Below are 14,759 nucleotides of genomic sequence, written 5' to 3'. Positions count from 1 at the left end.
AGAATGTGTATTCTGCTGTTGTTTGGTGGAGTATTATGTAATATTCATTAGATTTGTTAGTTGATGGTGTTATTGTAGATGTCTATATTTTTGCTGGTTGTGTGTCGAGTTGTCCTTTTAATTGCTGTGAGAAGGATACTAAGGTCTTCAACTGTAACTGTGGCTATGTTAGGGCTTAATGCTTAAGTCTGCCATTTTGTTTTGTTTTGCTCTCTGTTTGTTCTCTGTTTTTCATGTTTCCTTTTGCCTGCATTACTTGCTCCCTATGGGAACATTTTTAGTATTTCATTTTGATTTATTTATAGTGCTTTTGTATAAATGTATTTATTTTTATTTTTGGCTGTGTTGGGTCTTCATTGCTGCATGCAGGCTTTGTCTAGTTGTGGCAAGTGGGGGCTACTCTTTGTTGCGGTGCGCAGGCTTCTCATTGAGGTGGCTTCTCTTGTTACAGAGCACAGGCTCTAGGTGCTTGGGCTTCAGTAGTTGTGGCACACAGGCTCTAGAGTGCAGGCTCAGTAGTTGTGGTGCATGGGCTTAGTTGCTCCGCAGCATGTGGGATCTTCCCAGACCGGGGATCAAATTTGTGTCCCCCGCATTGGCAGGTGGATTCTTAACCACTCTGCCACCCGGGAAGTCCTGTAGTGCTTTTGAATGTATGTCTTCGTATAGCTTTTTCTTAGTAGTTGCTCTAGGTATTACATTTTATCCATAATTTGTCCCAGTCTACTGGTGTCATCATTTTACTAGTTCAAGTATAGAATCTTTAACTGTCCTTACCTCCTTTGACTCTCCCCCATTTATTATAATTGCCTTAAATATTTCCTCTACAAACACTTAGGACAATATCAGAAAGTGTTGTAATTTTTGCTTCAATTATCATAATTTAGGAAACTTAAGAGGAGAATGAAATCCTATTGTGTTTACCCATATTTTTTTCTTACTGTATTCTTTCTCCTTTCCTGATGTCCTAGGGTTCCTTCTTTTATATTGTTTTCTTTCTGCTTAGAGAACTTCCTTTAGTTATTTGTTTAGGTATGTCTGCTGGTGATAAATTTTCTTAGTTTTCCATTACCTGAGAATGTCTTGATGTCCCCTTCATTCCTGAATGATGTTTTTACTGGGTATAGGATTCTGGATTGATAGCACTTGAAAAATATTGTGCTACTTCCTTCTGACCTCCATGGTTCTGATGAGAAATCTGTTGTCATTCTAATTATTTTTCACCTATAGGTAAGGGTTTTTTTTGTGTTTTTGTGTTTTTTTCTTTTTTTGGTCTGGCTGCTTTTAAGATGTTTTCTTTGTCATTGTCAGAAGTTTATGATCTGTCTTGATGTGGATTTCTTTGGTTTTGTCCTGTTTGGAGTTTGCTCAGTTTCTTGAATTTGTAGGTTTATGTTTCTTGACAAATTTTGGAGATTTTCAGCTATTGTTTCTCCCAGTACCTTTTCACCCCCTCCCTCTTTCTCCTGTCCTTCTTGGACTCTGTCATGAATGTCGTATCTTTTGCTGTAGTCCCACCAGTCCTTGAGCCTTTTTTTTCTCTCCCTGTTCAGACTGGAGAATTTCTGTTGTTGTATCTTTGTGGTCACAGATACTTTCCTATGTCCACTCTGTCCATTCTTCCATTGAAACCATCCATTGAGTTTTTAAAATCAAAAGTTACTGTATTTTTAGTCCCAAACTTAGAATTGGTTCTTTATACCTTCGATGTCTTCACTGGACCTTCTGTTTCCATGCTGAGACTTTCTATTCTTTTGCATTTATTTCAAGCATGTTTGTAATGGCTCACAGAATTTTTATGACGGCTGCTTTAAAATCTTGGCCAGATATTTCTAATATCTCTGTTATTGTGGTATTGGCATCTGTTGGATTTCCTTTTCTCTCAAAAAATAGAAAATATGGCAAGTGTCTTTTTTGTTTTTTGTAACCTGGATATTTTCCTGAATGTTATGAGACTCTAGATCTTATTTAAACCTTCTGTTTTAGCTGGCTTTTTTTTTTTTGGACACTGTTCAGGCAGGAGAAGTGAGGGCAGTGCCAAGTTACTGCCAGGTATACGTAGAAGTCCAGTTTCCTTACACAGCTTCCATTGATACCTGAGGCGGGGGACTTCTCCTTACTGCTGGGCAGAAATGTGAGTGCAGCACCCTACTTGACCTTTTCTGACAACTCCCAAGTGGGGATGTTGGGGTACCCCCCAAAGCAGGAAATCTAGGCTGCACACGTGGCCTTTGCTGACATGGGTAAGGTAGGGCTACCGTTTTTTTCTGTGTTGTTTAGCTAGGCCAGAGCACTTCTTGTCTAGACGATTTTCTCCTTGCTGAGCTGCCTCTTTTTCTTGGTCCTTTGGCTAGAGAAAACAGGCTTTTATGGGGCTCTTTTGGTCTGTACTCGTTAGCATTTCTGGTTGCCAGTTTCTTCAGCTCTAAGAAAACTCAGGGAACTCACCACCATGTATTCCTCAGGAATTCCTGGGAATCCCAAGGTTCCTAGCCAGTCTCTCCTCTCTCTATCTTTCAGAGTCTTCTTATTTTTGTTTCATATATAAAGTCCAAGATTTTTAGTTGTACTTAGTGGGAGGAATAGGGAAAAATACATCTACTCCCATATTCCCAGTAGCAGAAGTTCCTATTATTATTACTTTTAAATGACGTTTGAGCTAGGTTGTAAAAAATAAATGGAGGAATAATTAATGCAGCTGGCAGAGAGCAGAATCTCAGCGAGAAGGAGCAGTGTGTATTAGAGCACAGGTGTATGAAACTGAAAGCTGGGATGCATGGCCTTGGTGAGAGCAGGAGACTGAAGAGTAGGGAAAGGTCACACTGGGGAAAGCCTTCCTATTGAGCTAAGGGTCTCAGCCTACTTTGCCTCCTCCATATTCTATCCCCATTCTCTTGTGTGGGTGACCTCCAGTAGGGGCCCCAGGAGGTAAAATCTGGCAATGAGACAGCCAAGTGAAATCTGGATTCTTTTTTTTTCTTAATTATTATTATTATTAATTTATTTATTTGGTTGCACCAGGTCTTAGTTGCTGGAGGTGGGCTCCTTAGTTGTGGCAGGCGGGCTCCTTAGTTGTGGCATGCAAACTCTTAGTTGCGGCATGCATGTGGGATCTAGTTCACAGAGCAGGGATCGAACCTGGGCCCCCTGCATTAGAAGGGCAGAATCTTAACCACTGCACTACCAGGGAAGTCCCAAAATCTGGATTCTTAAAGGGCTTCCTATCTGCCCTAGACACAGAAAGGAAGCCTGATGGAGGCTCCTGCCTCCCAGGAGCTGAGCTGGTGGACCCTGAGCTGGCGGACTGGAACCAGCTGAGCTGAGCTGTGGACTGGAGCCAGGCCAGAACTGCTGGACCATGATTTCTCTTCCCCTCTCGAAAGCGTGGTACATCCATATACATACACAAGCCACAAGCCTGTACTTCATCATTGCATCTGTGGGCCACTAGAAACTGACCAGTGGTCAGAAGACTGCCTCTAAATTGGTGTGTGACCTTGAGCACATCATTTTCTCTTTCTGAGCCTCAACTTCCTCATCTATAAGATGGAAATAATGGTAATTCCTGGGCAGCTAGCTTCACAGGACTATTGTGAGGATTAAAGCTGAACTTATGGGCTTCCCTGGTGGCGCAGTGGTTGAGAGTCCACCTGCCGATGCAGGGGACACGGGTTCGTGCCCAGGTCTGGGAAGATCCCACATGCCGCGGAGCGGCTGGGCCCGTGAGCCATAGCCGCTGAGCCTGCGCGTCCAGAGCCTGTGCTCTGCAACGGGAGAGGCCACAACAGTGAGAGGCCCGCGTACTGCAAAAAAAAAAAGCTGAACTTATGCCAAATGTCCATCCACTGATGAGTGGTTAAATAAAATACAATGGAATAGTATTCAGCAGTAAAAAGAAATGAAGTACTGATGCACATTACAACATGGACGAACCTTGAAAACATTACGCTAAGTGAAAGAAGCCAGACACAAAGGCACACATTTTATGATTTCCCTTTACATGAAATAATCAGAATAGGCAAATCTATAGAGACAGAAAGTAGATTAGTGGTTGCCTGGGGATAGGAGGGAGGCAGGGAAGAGTAGGACTGCTTATGAGTACTGGGTTTCATGTGCAGGTGATGAAGATGCTCTGAGATTGATTGTGATGATGGTTGCCCAACTCTGTGAATGTACTAAAAACCATTGACTTGTACACTTTAAACAAGTGAATTGTATGGTTTATGAATTATTTCCCAATAAAGCCATTTTTAAAAACAAAAAGATGAACTAATAACCACAATTACATTAAAATCATAATAATACTCGTAACTGACTTTTAGTCAGCATTTACCATATGCTTGGCACTTTCCCAAGCACTTCCTACATATTATTTAATTCTTACAAAAACCCTGTTGGTAGATATTGTTATCCTTATTTTATTTATTTATTATTTTTGGCTGCATTGGATCTTTGTTGCTGCACACGGTCTTTAGTTGGGGGCTACTTTAGTTGGGGCGAGCGGGGGCTACTCTTTGTTGCGGTGCACGGGCTTCTCATTGCGGTGGCTTCTCTTGTTGCGGAGCACCAGCTCTAGGCACACAGGCTTCAGTAGTTGTGGCTCAGGGCCTCTAGAGCGCAGGCTTACTAGTTGTGGCACAGAAGCTTATTTGCTCTGTGGCATGTGGGATCTTCCCGGACCAGGGCTTGAACCCGCATCCCCAGCATTGGCAGGCAGATTCTTAACCACTGCGCCACCAGGGAAGCCCTATCCTTATTTTATAATTGAAGAAATTGAAGCTCAGAGAGAGACCAGTGCACCTCTTTCACTCAGTGACATGTGCCACCACAGACCAGGGGCAGCCCAGCTGCTGAGACCCCTCTAGGCAACCCCAGATACTAGAAATGATTGGGCCTGCACACACTTTAGGCCCACATACGGCCTCAGCTCCCTTCAGGCCACAGGTGTGGAAGCCTGGGGATTTCCATTCATTTCACAAGTATTTATTGAATACCTACTCACTAAACAGGCATCTATGAGAAGCGGGATGGAGTAGTAGTTAAGAACTAGATTGCCTGGGGACTTCCCTGCCGATCCAGTGGTTAAGACTCTGCGCTCCCAATGCAGGGGGTGTGGATTCAATCCTTGGTCGGGGAACTAAGATCTCTCATGCCACATGCCACATGGCGTGGGCGCAAAAGAAAAAAAAAAATGCTAGACTGCCTGGGTTCAAATCTCAGCTGTCCACTTATTACCTTTATAACCTTGGCATATATTATGTTCCTTAACTTCTCTGAACCTAAATGAACATAGTAATGGAGTAATAATAGCCACCTCATACCTATAACTCAAAATTACATGTTATGTATATAAAACACTTAGGACAATACATGATACATATAAAAGTGCCAGATGTGGTTACTACCATTATCATGTGCCAGGCACTCTGATGTGAGGCACTGGGGAAAGAGTGTTGAATAAGATATAGTCTCTATCTTCATGAATATTATAACCTACCTTATTTATGAATTTATAAATAAACTCTAGTCCTTCAGGGAGAAAGGAGCTATATTAATTACAATTAGGTTTGGCTGTAAGTTGTAGAAAATCTAAAATAACAGTACCTTACAAAAGCTAAGTTTATTTCTCCTTCGCAGAAAAGGCCAGAGACAGGCAATTCAAGGCTGGTAGTGTGGGTTTTACAAAGTTGTCAGCTTCTTTTTTCTTTCCCATCTTCAGCATGTGAATTCCACCTCACAGTCAAAATTGCCTGCTAAATTTCCAGATATTCTGCCTGCATTTAAACCAGCAGGAAAGAGGAAAGGACAAAGAATTGGACTTTCCACGCTTTAAGAAAACTTTCTGGATGTTGCCCATCAAGGTAGACACAGGGATGATGTAAGAAATGACTTGCTGTCTGTGATGGCTAACTTTATGTGTCAACTTGACTAGACCACATGGTGCCCCGATATTTGATCAAACATTCTGAGTGTATCTGTGAGGGTGTTTTGGAGGTGATTAACATTTGAATCAGTTGATTGAATAAAGCAGATTGCCCTCCCTAATGTGGGAGGGCCTCATCCAATCAGTTGAAAGCCTGACTAGACCCAAAAGGCTGACCCTCCCCTGACTAAGAGAGAATTCATTCTGCCTGACTGCCTTCAAACTGGGACACCTGTTTTTTCCTGCCTTCAGACTTAAACTGAAACATCAGATCTTCCTGGATCTGGAGCCTGCCAGCCTTCAGATTGGAACTACATCATTGGCTCCCCTGGGTCTCCAGCTTGCCAATTCACCCTGCAGATCTTGGGACTTGTCAGCCTCCATATAGTGTGAGCCAATTCCTTATAATCTCTCTCCCTCTCCCTCTCCCTCTCTCTCTCTCTCTCTCTCTCTCTCTCCCTCTCTCTCTCTCTCTCTCTCTCTCTCTATATATATATATATATATATATATATGATAGATATAGATAGAGAGATAGATGTAGATATAGAGATAGGTATATCAATATATATATATATCTAGATATAGATATTCTATTGGTTCTGTTTCTTTGGAGAACCCTAATGCAGTACTCATCTGTAGAGAATGTGGTTATTATCAAACAGCCTCTGGCAGTTGGCTCCTTCATGCTGCACAGACCCACTTTACTTGGGGTCATACTATCCCATAGTAGCTTGCATCAGGTGACTGAGAGAGTGGGACTATAAAGGCCCGACAATTTGGGTCCAACAAGGTACACTCTGACAGGCAGTAAGTGATACAGAGCTCCCCACTGAGTTGCCTGCAGCTTCACAGTTTGACTTCTTTCTCTGCCCAGTCCTGTTTCTGCACCCTTCTTCTCATAGCTGTTCATTTGTAATGAGTATCTAGCACCCCAAATTCCTTCTCAGCTTCTGACTCCGAAGAACCCGACCTGAAAAACCTATATTACATTACCTCAGCCACATATAAATGCAGAAGCTGGGAAATATAGTCTTTATTCCAGATGGCCTTGTGCCCATTGAAAAACAGGGAGTTCCACTACTTGTGAAAAAGGGGGTGTTGTAGTAACTCAGGGGGGCCCAGGGGGGCCCAATGTGGAGTCAAAGGTTCGTAAAGGAGAAGAGGCTCCCTGAACAGGTAAAGAAGGTTTCAGGCACTTGGAAAACGTAGATTTTTGCTTTGTCACAGCCAAATGAAGTATTTCTGGTTCTGGTTTCCAGTGATGGCAGATAAGTTCAGTCAGACTAACCTTTCATGAATAACAATTACAAAATTTGGGGAAAAAATTTTTTTTAATTATTTGAAGGCACTGGAGAGTGACCAAAAGTAAGCAAAACTGGAGGTAAGTAACCTTGGAAAACAACTGCAACTGGTGAGATTTGTGAATCTGTGGCATTTTGCTGAGAGCATTCCCCAGCCTGCAAGCAGCTCTGGTGGGGAAAAGACGCAGCTTTACTGCCTTGAGGTGTTAGAGATTAGAGTTTGGGGCTGGCAGAACAGCCAGAGTTAGAGGAGAAATCCTGGAAAGCAGAGAACAGCAGGGCGGGGGATCCCCAATATTTGCATAAAATAATCCCCCCAATCCTTGTTTGACTGCTAACCTACACATGCATAGGGTTAACACCAGGCAGCCCAGTTTAAAAAAAAAAAAAAAAAGCGGGCTTCCCTGGTGGCGCAGTGGTTGAGAGTCCACCTGCCGATGCAGGGGACGCGGGTTCGTGCCCCTGTCCGGGAAGATCCCACATGCCGCGGAGCGGCTGGGCCCTGTGAGCCATGGCTGCTGAGCCTGCGCGTCTGGAGCCTGTGCTTCGCAACGGGAGAGGCCACAACAGTGAGAGGCCTGCGTACCACAAAAAAAAAAAAAGCAACAGCTAGAAGGTGAAAGAACTGGGTGAGGATATCCGCTTTTGCCTGCTGGAGAGAGAATTTGGAGTTGAAGTCTAGCCAAGCTAGCTTCCTGCAAGAACAAAAACCATTCTTCAAAGGAACATAACAGAATCTAGAATCCTGGGACATATCATTCTTAATGTCCAGTATCTAACAAAATAGTGGGCAAGTGAAGAAACAGGAAATGTTATAAGTCAGTCAACAAAATCCCCAAGATGACTCAGATGTTAATTTAATTCAGCTGTTATTAAGTTTCAAAGACATAAAGGAAATGTATGCAAACGAAATACCACTACATAGCTACTAAAATAGCTAAAATTAAAAAGACAATATGTTAAGTGTTGGTGAGGATGTAGAGCAACTGGCACTCATATACATTGCTGGTTGGAGTGTAAAATGGTATAAGCATTTTCAGAAAAGTGTTGGTAGTTTCTTGTAAAATTATACTTACCACATGACCCATCCATTCCACTCCTATATTTATCCAAGAGAGCTTTTATTTGAGAAACAAATGTTTACAAAATAGCCTGTACATGAATGTTCACAGAATCTTAATTCATAAGAGCCCCAAACTGAAAACAACACAAATGTACATCAATAAGTGAATGGATTAACAAATTGTGGTATATTCATACAGTGGAATACTACTCAGCAATTACAAGTAACAAACTTTTTTTTTAAGTTTTTTTTTAATCTTTATTTATTTATTTGGCTGCGTCGGGTCTTAGTTGCGGCAGGCGGGCTCCTTAGTTGCGGCTCACAGGCTCCTTAGTTGCAGCTCGCCAGCTCCTTAGTTGTGGCATGCAAACTCTTAGTTGCGGCATGCATGTGGGATCTAGTTCCCGTACCAGGGATCGAACGTGGGCCCCCTGCATTGAGAGTGTGGGGTCTTAACCACTGTGCCATCAGGGAAGTCCCAGTAACAAACTTCTGATCCATAAAATATGTATGAACCTCAAAAACATGATGCTGAACAAAAAAAGCCACACATAAAAAAAGTACACGTTGTATTATCCTACTTACATGAAATTCTAAAACGAAATACTAATCTTCATTAATACAAAGCAGATCTGTGATTGCTTGGGGCCAGGGCAGTAGAGAGACTGGCTGCAAAGGGTCATGAGATAAATTTTTGAGGTGATGAAAATGTTCTATGTATTGATTGTAATGATGATTACATCAGTGTATACATTTTCAAAACTCATCAAACTGTAACTTAAAATGGGTTCATTTTCTTATATGCAAGTTATATCTCAATAAAGTTTATTTTAATTAAAAAAAACAAAATAAAGACAATTTCAGATCAATAAAAACAGAAAATCATCACCACCAGATCTGTACTACAAGAAATGCTAAGGAAAGTTCTTCAGACTAAAGGAAAATGACACCAAATAATCCACAGGAAGGGAAATCACCAAAAATAATAAATATGTCAGTATTGTAGGCAGAATAATGACCCATTAAAGACATCCCTGACCTAAACTCCAGAATCTATGAATATGATAGGTTACAAAGGAGAATTAAGATTGAAGATGGAATTAAGGTTGCTGATCAGCTGACCTTGAGATGGAGAGATTATCCTGGATTATGTGACCCAATGTAGTCACAGATGTCCTTATAAGTGGAGGAAGGAGGCAGAAGAGTCAGTGTCAGAGAGCAGATGGCCTCTAGAAGCTGGAAAATGCAAGGAAACAGATTCTGCCCTAGAGCCTCTAGAAAAGAATGCAACCCTTCTGGCACCTTGACATTAGCCTAATGAGACCCATTTCAGACCTCTGACCTCCAAAACTGTAAGGTAATAAGCTTGTGCTGTTTTACACCACTAAGTTTGGTAACAAATTTGTGTTGTTTTACATCATTAAATTTGGTAATTTGTTACAGTGGCCATAGGAAACTAATACTGTTGGTTATTATAAAAGTCTAGCTTAAAAAATTTTTTTTCTTCTCTTAGTTTCTTTAACATGCATATGACATGTTAAAACAAACATGATAGGGCTTCCCTGGTGGTGCAGTGGTTAAGAATCCGCCTGCCAACGCAGGGGACACAACTACCGCCAAAAAAAAAAAAAAAAAAAAAGGGCTTTCCTGGTGGTGCAGTGGTTGGGAGTCTGCCTGCTAATAATGCAGGGGACACCGGTTTGAGCCCTGGTCTGGGAAGATCCCACATGCCGCAGAACAACTAAACCCATGCGCCACAACTACTGAGCCTGTGCTCTAGAGCCTGCGACCCACAACTGCTGAGCCCATGTGCCACAACTGCTGAAGCCCACGTGCCTAGAGCCCGTGCTGCACATCAGGAGAAGCCACCACAATGAGAAGCCTGTGCACTGCAATGAAGAGTGGCCCCCGCTTGCCGCAGCTAGAGAAAGCCTGCACGCAGCAACAAAGACCCAACTCAGCCATAAATAAATTAATTAATTAATTTTTAAAAAAGATGTTAAAAAAACAAGAAAAGAAAAACTCAGTACTATCTCAGGCAAATAACATTCTTTTTTAAAAAAAATATATTTATTTATTATTGGCTGCATTGGGTCTTAGTTGTGGGGCGCAGGCTTCTCATTGCGGCTTCTCTTGTTGTGGAGCACAGGCCCTAGGCACGTGGGCTTCAGTAGTTGTGGCACGTGGGCTCAGTAGTTATGGCTCGCGGGCTCTAGAGCACAGGCTCAGTAGTTGTAGCACACAGGCTTAGTTGCTTCGCAGCATGTGGGATCTTCCCAGACCAGGGCTCGAATCCGTGTGCCCTGCATTGGCAGGTGGATTCTTGACCACTGTGCTGCCAGGAAAGTCCCCGTTGAAATCTTTTGACCTGAATCTCTTGCCTCACCCAGCATACTAAAAAATTGACAGTGGTCCTAGTGCCTTTCCTATCAAATCTAAAATTTGATCTTCCTTCAATCTTAGAATGTCTTTACTTTGGTGCCCCCACTTTAAGCAAGCCAGTATGCTTTTTTTTAATCCCACCATTCCTTGCTTCCAAGGCCATTTTATATATCCTATGATGTCCCTACCCTCTTGGCCAATTGTTACTAGCCAAATGCACAAATCAGGTCTCCCTGAGAAATTCTTTCCAAACTTAGTCCCCATCCCATTCAGATGATATATTTATTTGTTTTCAAATGTATGTGTATCTTGTTTTCAGCACCAAACTGTATATTCCTAAGATACGTTGGCATCTGCTCAGGGGCTCCCCATACTGGACTCAAGAAAAAAATCAGTTATTATCTAAGCCAGGGGATTCCAATCAACTGGTCAAGTTTAAGACATGATTAGTTGAAGCTACTGATGGTCACACTCTTGAAAATACGTCTCTCTTTAATACGTTTCCTTAGTTCTTGCACATGAGCTCTCATTTATTCCTCCTATAGAACCATTTATTTGTGATATATTAGTATAACTGTGTGCTCAAATAAGTTTGGAAAACAATACTTGCTCTATATCATGTCCTTTTAAAAATGTTGATAAATAACAATATATGTTTCATATAATAAAAAAAAGAGAAAAACTCAGAAATGAGGTGACAGGTCTCAGGAAAGAGAAATGAAAGAAAAAAATCATTTTAGAAATGAAGACCAAACTAGAAAGTACACAACAGTAAATAAACACAATAGATAATGCCTTAAATAAAATGGAAAAGAAAAAATTTTAAATCAAAAAGAAATGAAGAAAGGTAAAAAGGATTTGAAACACAATGAATACTGAAAATAGGCAAAGAAGACTAAAATATAGATAGTTAGATAGATACATAGAGAGATAGATAGAGTCCCTGAAGAAGAAAAGAAAAAAAAAGGTAACAGAACAAACACTAAAAGCTATTGAAGAAAATTTTCCTGAAATAAAGAAAAATTTGAAGCTACACATTCAAAGATCATACTTCAAAGCTGAGAATATAGTCCCCAAATGACCAGTACCAAGACATTCTAATAAAATGACTGAACTTTAAAGAAAAAAATACTTTGGCTATCTAAAAAAATACACAACACATGACTTAGAAGGGAAGATTAGATTATCATTAGACTTTTCAAATACTTTATGAATGAAGTAACATATTTAAGAGACTCAAGAAAGTAAAGTGTGAACCTAGCAAAAGACTTAATAAGTATAAAGGACACAAACTTATCAACATGTAAGATCTCAGAGAATACTGTTCCCAAGGGCTTTTCCTGGGGAATCTAGTAGAAAACTAACTTCAGATAACCAAAATGAGTAGAGTGACTTAAGGACTGGAGGTGAATATTATAAGATAACTTGTAGAACTAAAACTACATGGGGCTAAGAAGAAAAAAGAGTATAGCATATCATGACTATATGCCCTGACAATGTAGATTCACTACAAAGTTGTTTAATGAGGTGGAGAATGGCAACTGCATTTGCAAAATACTTTTTAAATGTTTTCAGTAATCATATTGGTGGTAGTATTAATATTGTTATTCTGAGAGTGCTTTGTGTATGAGATAAAAGAAATGAGTAATTATGGAATATTCTATCATCTCCTGTGTCCTTAAAAACTAAGATTCTCAGTATGGAAGAAAGGAGCCAGAGAAGAGATTAAAAGTTCTTGAGTCTTTAATTTGAATTGAAAGTATCACTATGTACTCCTGAATTGTTTTAGTGTGTGTATGTGTGTGTACTGTATATATAGTCTATCCACTGAATCTGTAGTTCTGTCCACTGAAAAGGCCTGGCGGTGGTCTTGAAATACAATTTCTTACTTAAAAAACTGAAGGCTTCTTAGAGAAATGGTTGATTGCAGTCTGGGGCAAGAAGTATAGAAGATGACCCAGGAATATTTTGTCAAACCAAACAGAAGGAAAGCTGTCAAAGATTACTAGAGTCGGGACCTCCTCAGTGGCACAGTCGTTAAGAATCTGCCTGCCAATGCAGGGGACACGGGTTCAAGCCCTGGTCTGGGAAGATCCCACATGCCGTGGAGCAACTAAGCCCGTGCACCACAACTACTGAGCCTGCGCTCTAGAGCCCACAAGCCACAACTACTGAGCCCACGCACTACAACTACTGAAGCCCGCTTGCCTGGAGCCCATGCTCCGCAACAAGAGAAGCCACCGCAATGAGAAGCCCATGCACCGCAACAAGGAGTAGCCCCTGCTCACCGCAACTAGAGAAAGCCCAAAAGCCCACGCGCAGCAAAGAAGACCCAACGCAGGCAAAAAAAAAAAAAAAAGAAAAGATTACTAGAGTCACGTCAAAAGAACCAAGGAGCCAGTATAATGAGACTCCACTGGCCAAAGTTGGAGCACTTGGCAGTTCAATAATGACAACAATTCTAATTGATGATTGAAACCCATCAAATATATATAAATCCATAGGTTCATAATGATATATATTTTTTTCATAGTGGTATTTTTTAAAGTGGTCAACTTTGGAGGATGATAGGGATTCAATTCATTATCTTCAAAACTGGTGAAAAAAGAATCAAACATTTATTCTGCCTTTCCTATGTGAACCGTACCCTCAGAAACCAAATAGTAGGTAAGAGGATGTTTCTCTTTATGAAAGTATTTCAATGAATAAATAAAATTGTAGAATTAATGGCATCCTCAACGAATAAATGGCCACTGGCAATAAACATCAACACCTGAAAAAAATTGTAAGCATAGAGACTGTATTTATATGCTTCTTAGAGTCTTGCCCAAGTGATCAAATCTGAGTCTGATTCAGCCTCTGGATCCAGCTGCCAATTTGCAGGAAATATTGAGAACACAGGACCATTCAGAACTGCATTATGAGTAGGTAATCAGCAAAATCCAGACTGTGATAAACTCTATACTTCAAATGGCCCAGGTTGTTCAACAAATAAATTGTAAGGAATTAAGAAAGGGATGAAGGGGGGACTTTAAATTAAGAGACTTAAAAAGACATCAAATGTACTAAGTGAAGTAAGTCAGACAGAGAAAGACAAATATCATATGATATCACTCGTTTAGAATCTAATTTTTTAAAAAATGACACAAGTGAACTTATTTATAAAACAGAAACAGACTTACAGATATCGAAAACAAACTTATGGTTACCAAAGGGGAGATGTGTGGGGGAGGGGTAAATCAGGAGCTTGGGATTAACATATACATACTATGTTGGTTGTCTAAGAAAACCAACAAAGACCCACTGTATAGCACAGGGAACTCTACTCAGTATTCTGTGATCAGCTATATGAGAAGAGAATCTGAAAAAGAATAAATATATGTATATGTATAAGTGAATCACTTTGCTGTACACCTGAAACTAACACAACATTGTAAATCAACTACACTCCAATAAAATAAAATAAAAAGACATCAAATGTTTTCAAGTGGACAAGACTATAGTATCTAAGGATGTCCATTTGGATGATAAAGATATAAAATAAAATACAAAGAAGTGAATACTGTAATCAGGAAATGGTTGCTTATCAGCAGAGGAAGGGGATTATAATTGGGATGGGGCACATGGACAGGACTTCTGGGTGGGTTCTAGTTCTTAACATGGCAGTGGTTATAGGAGTGTTTGCCTTAGAATAATTCATTAAGCCTTACATTTGTTTTGTGTGTTTTCTACACTTGGGCTTTATTTTACAATGAATACTTTTTAAAAGAATAGCAAGGTGCTCGCTTCGGCAGCACATATACTAAAATTGGAACGATACAGAGAAGATTAGCATGGCCCCTGCACAAGGATGACACACAAATTTGTGAAGTGTTCCATATTTTTTGATGATCCATGTACAAAAAAAAAAAAAAGAATAGTAAGGCAGTATTATGAGCAAATTCATGCCAATAAATTCAACAACTTAATTGAAACAAATTCTTTGAAAAACACAACTTACCAAAACTAACTCAAAATGAAATTAAGGGCTTCCCTGGTGGCGCAGTAGTTGAGAGTCCGCCTGCCGATGCAGGGGACACGGGTTCGTGC

The 14,759-nt window shown here is 40.6% G+C and overlaps 1 long non-coding RNA gene across 4 annotated transcripts in view; it reads left to right on the top strand.

The window, feature by feature from the left end:
- Positions 1-14,759, top strand: part of LOC307185150 — a 32,803-nt gene that overhangs the window by 8,287 nt on the left and 9,757 nt on the right. For 3 of the 4 annotated variants that reach the window (XR_013827892.1, XR_013827893.1, XR_013827894.1), the window contains exons 3-4: positions 5,720-5,861; positions 6,176-6,312. The exons of the other annotated variant lie outside the window; for it this stretch is intronic. This is a non-coding gene — a long non-coding RNA (uncharacterized lncRNA). The remainder of the gene's footprint in view (positions 1-5,719; positions 5,862-6,175; positions 6,313-14,759) is intronic. 4 annotated transcript variants of the gene reach the window in all.

The sequence above is a fragment of the Stenella coeruleoalba genome (assembly GCF_951394435.1).
Source record: "Stenella coeruleoalba genome assembly, chromosome: 1".
Lineage (NCBI taxonomy): Eukaryota > Metazoa > Chordata > Mammalia > Artiodactyla > Delphinidae > Stenella > Stenella coeruleoalba.
The sequence above is the reverse complement of the archived record's forward strand: the minus strand, read 5'-3'. Positions and strand labels throughout refer to the sequence as shown.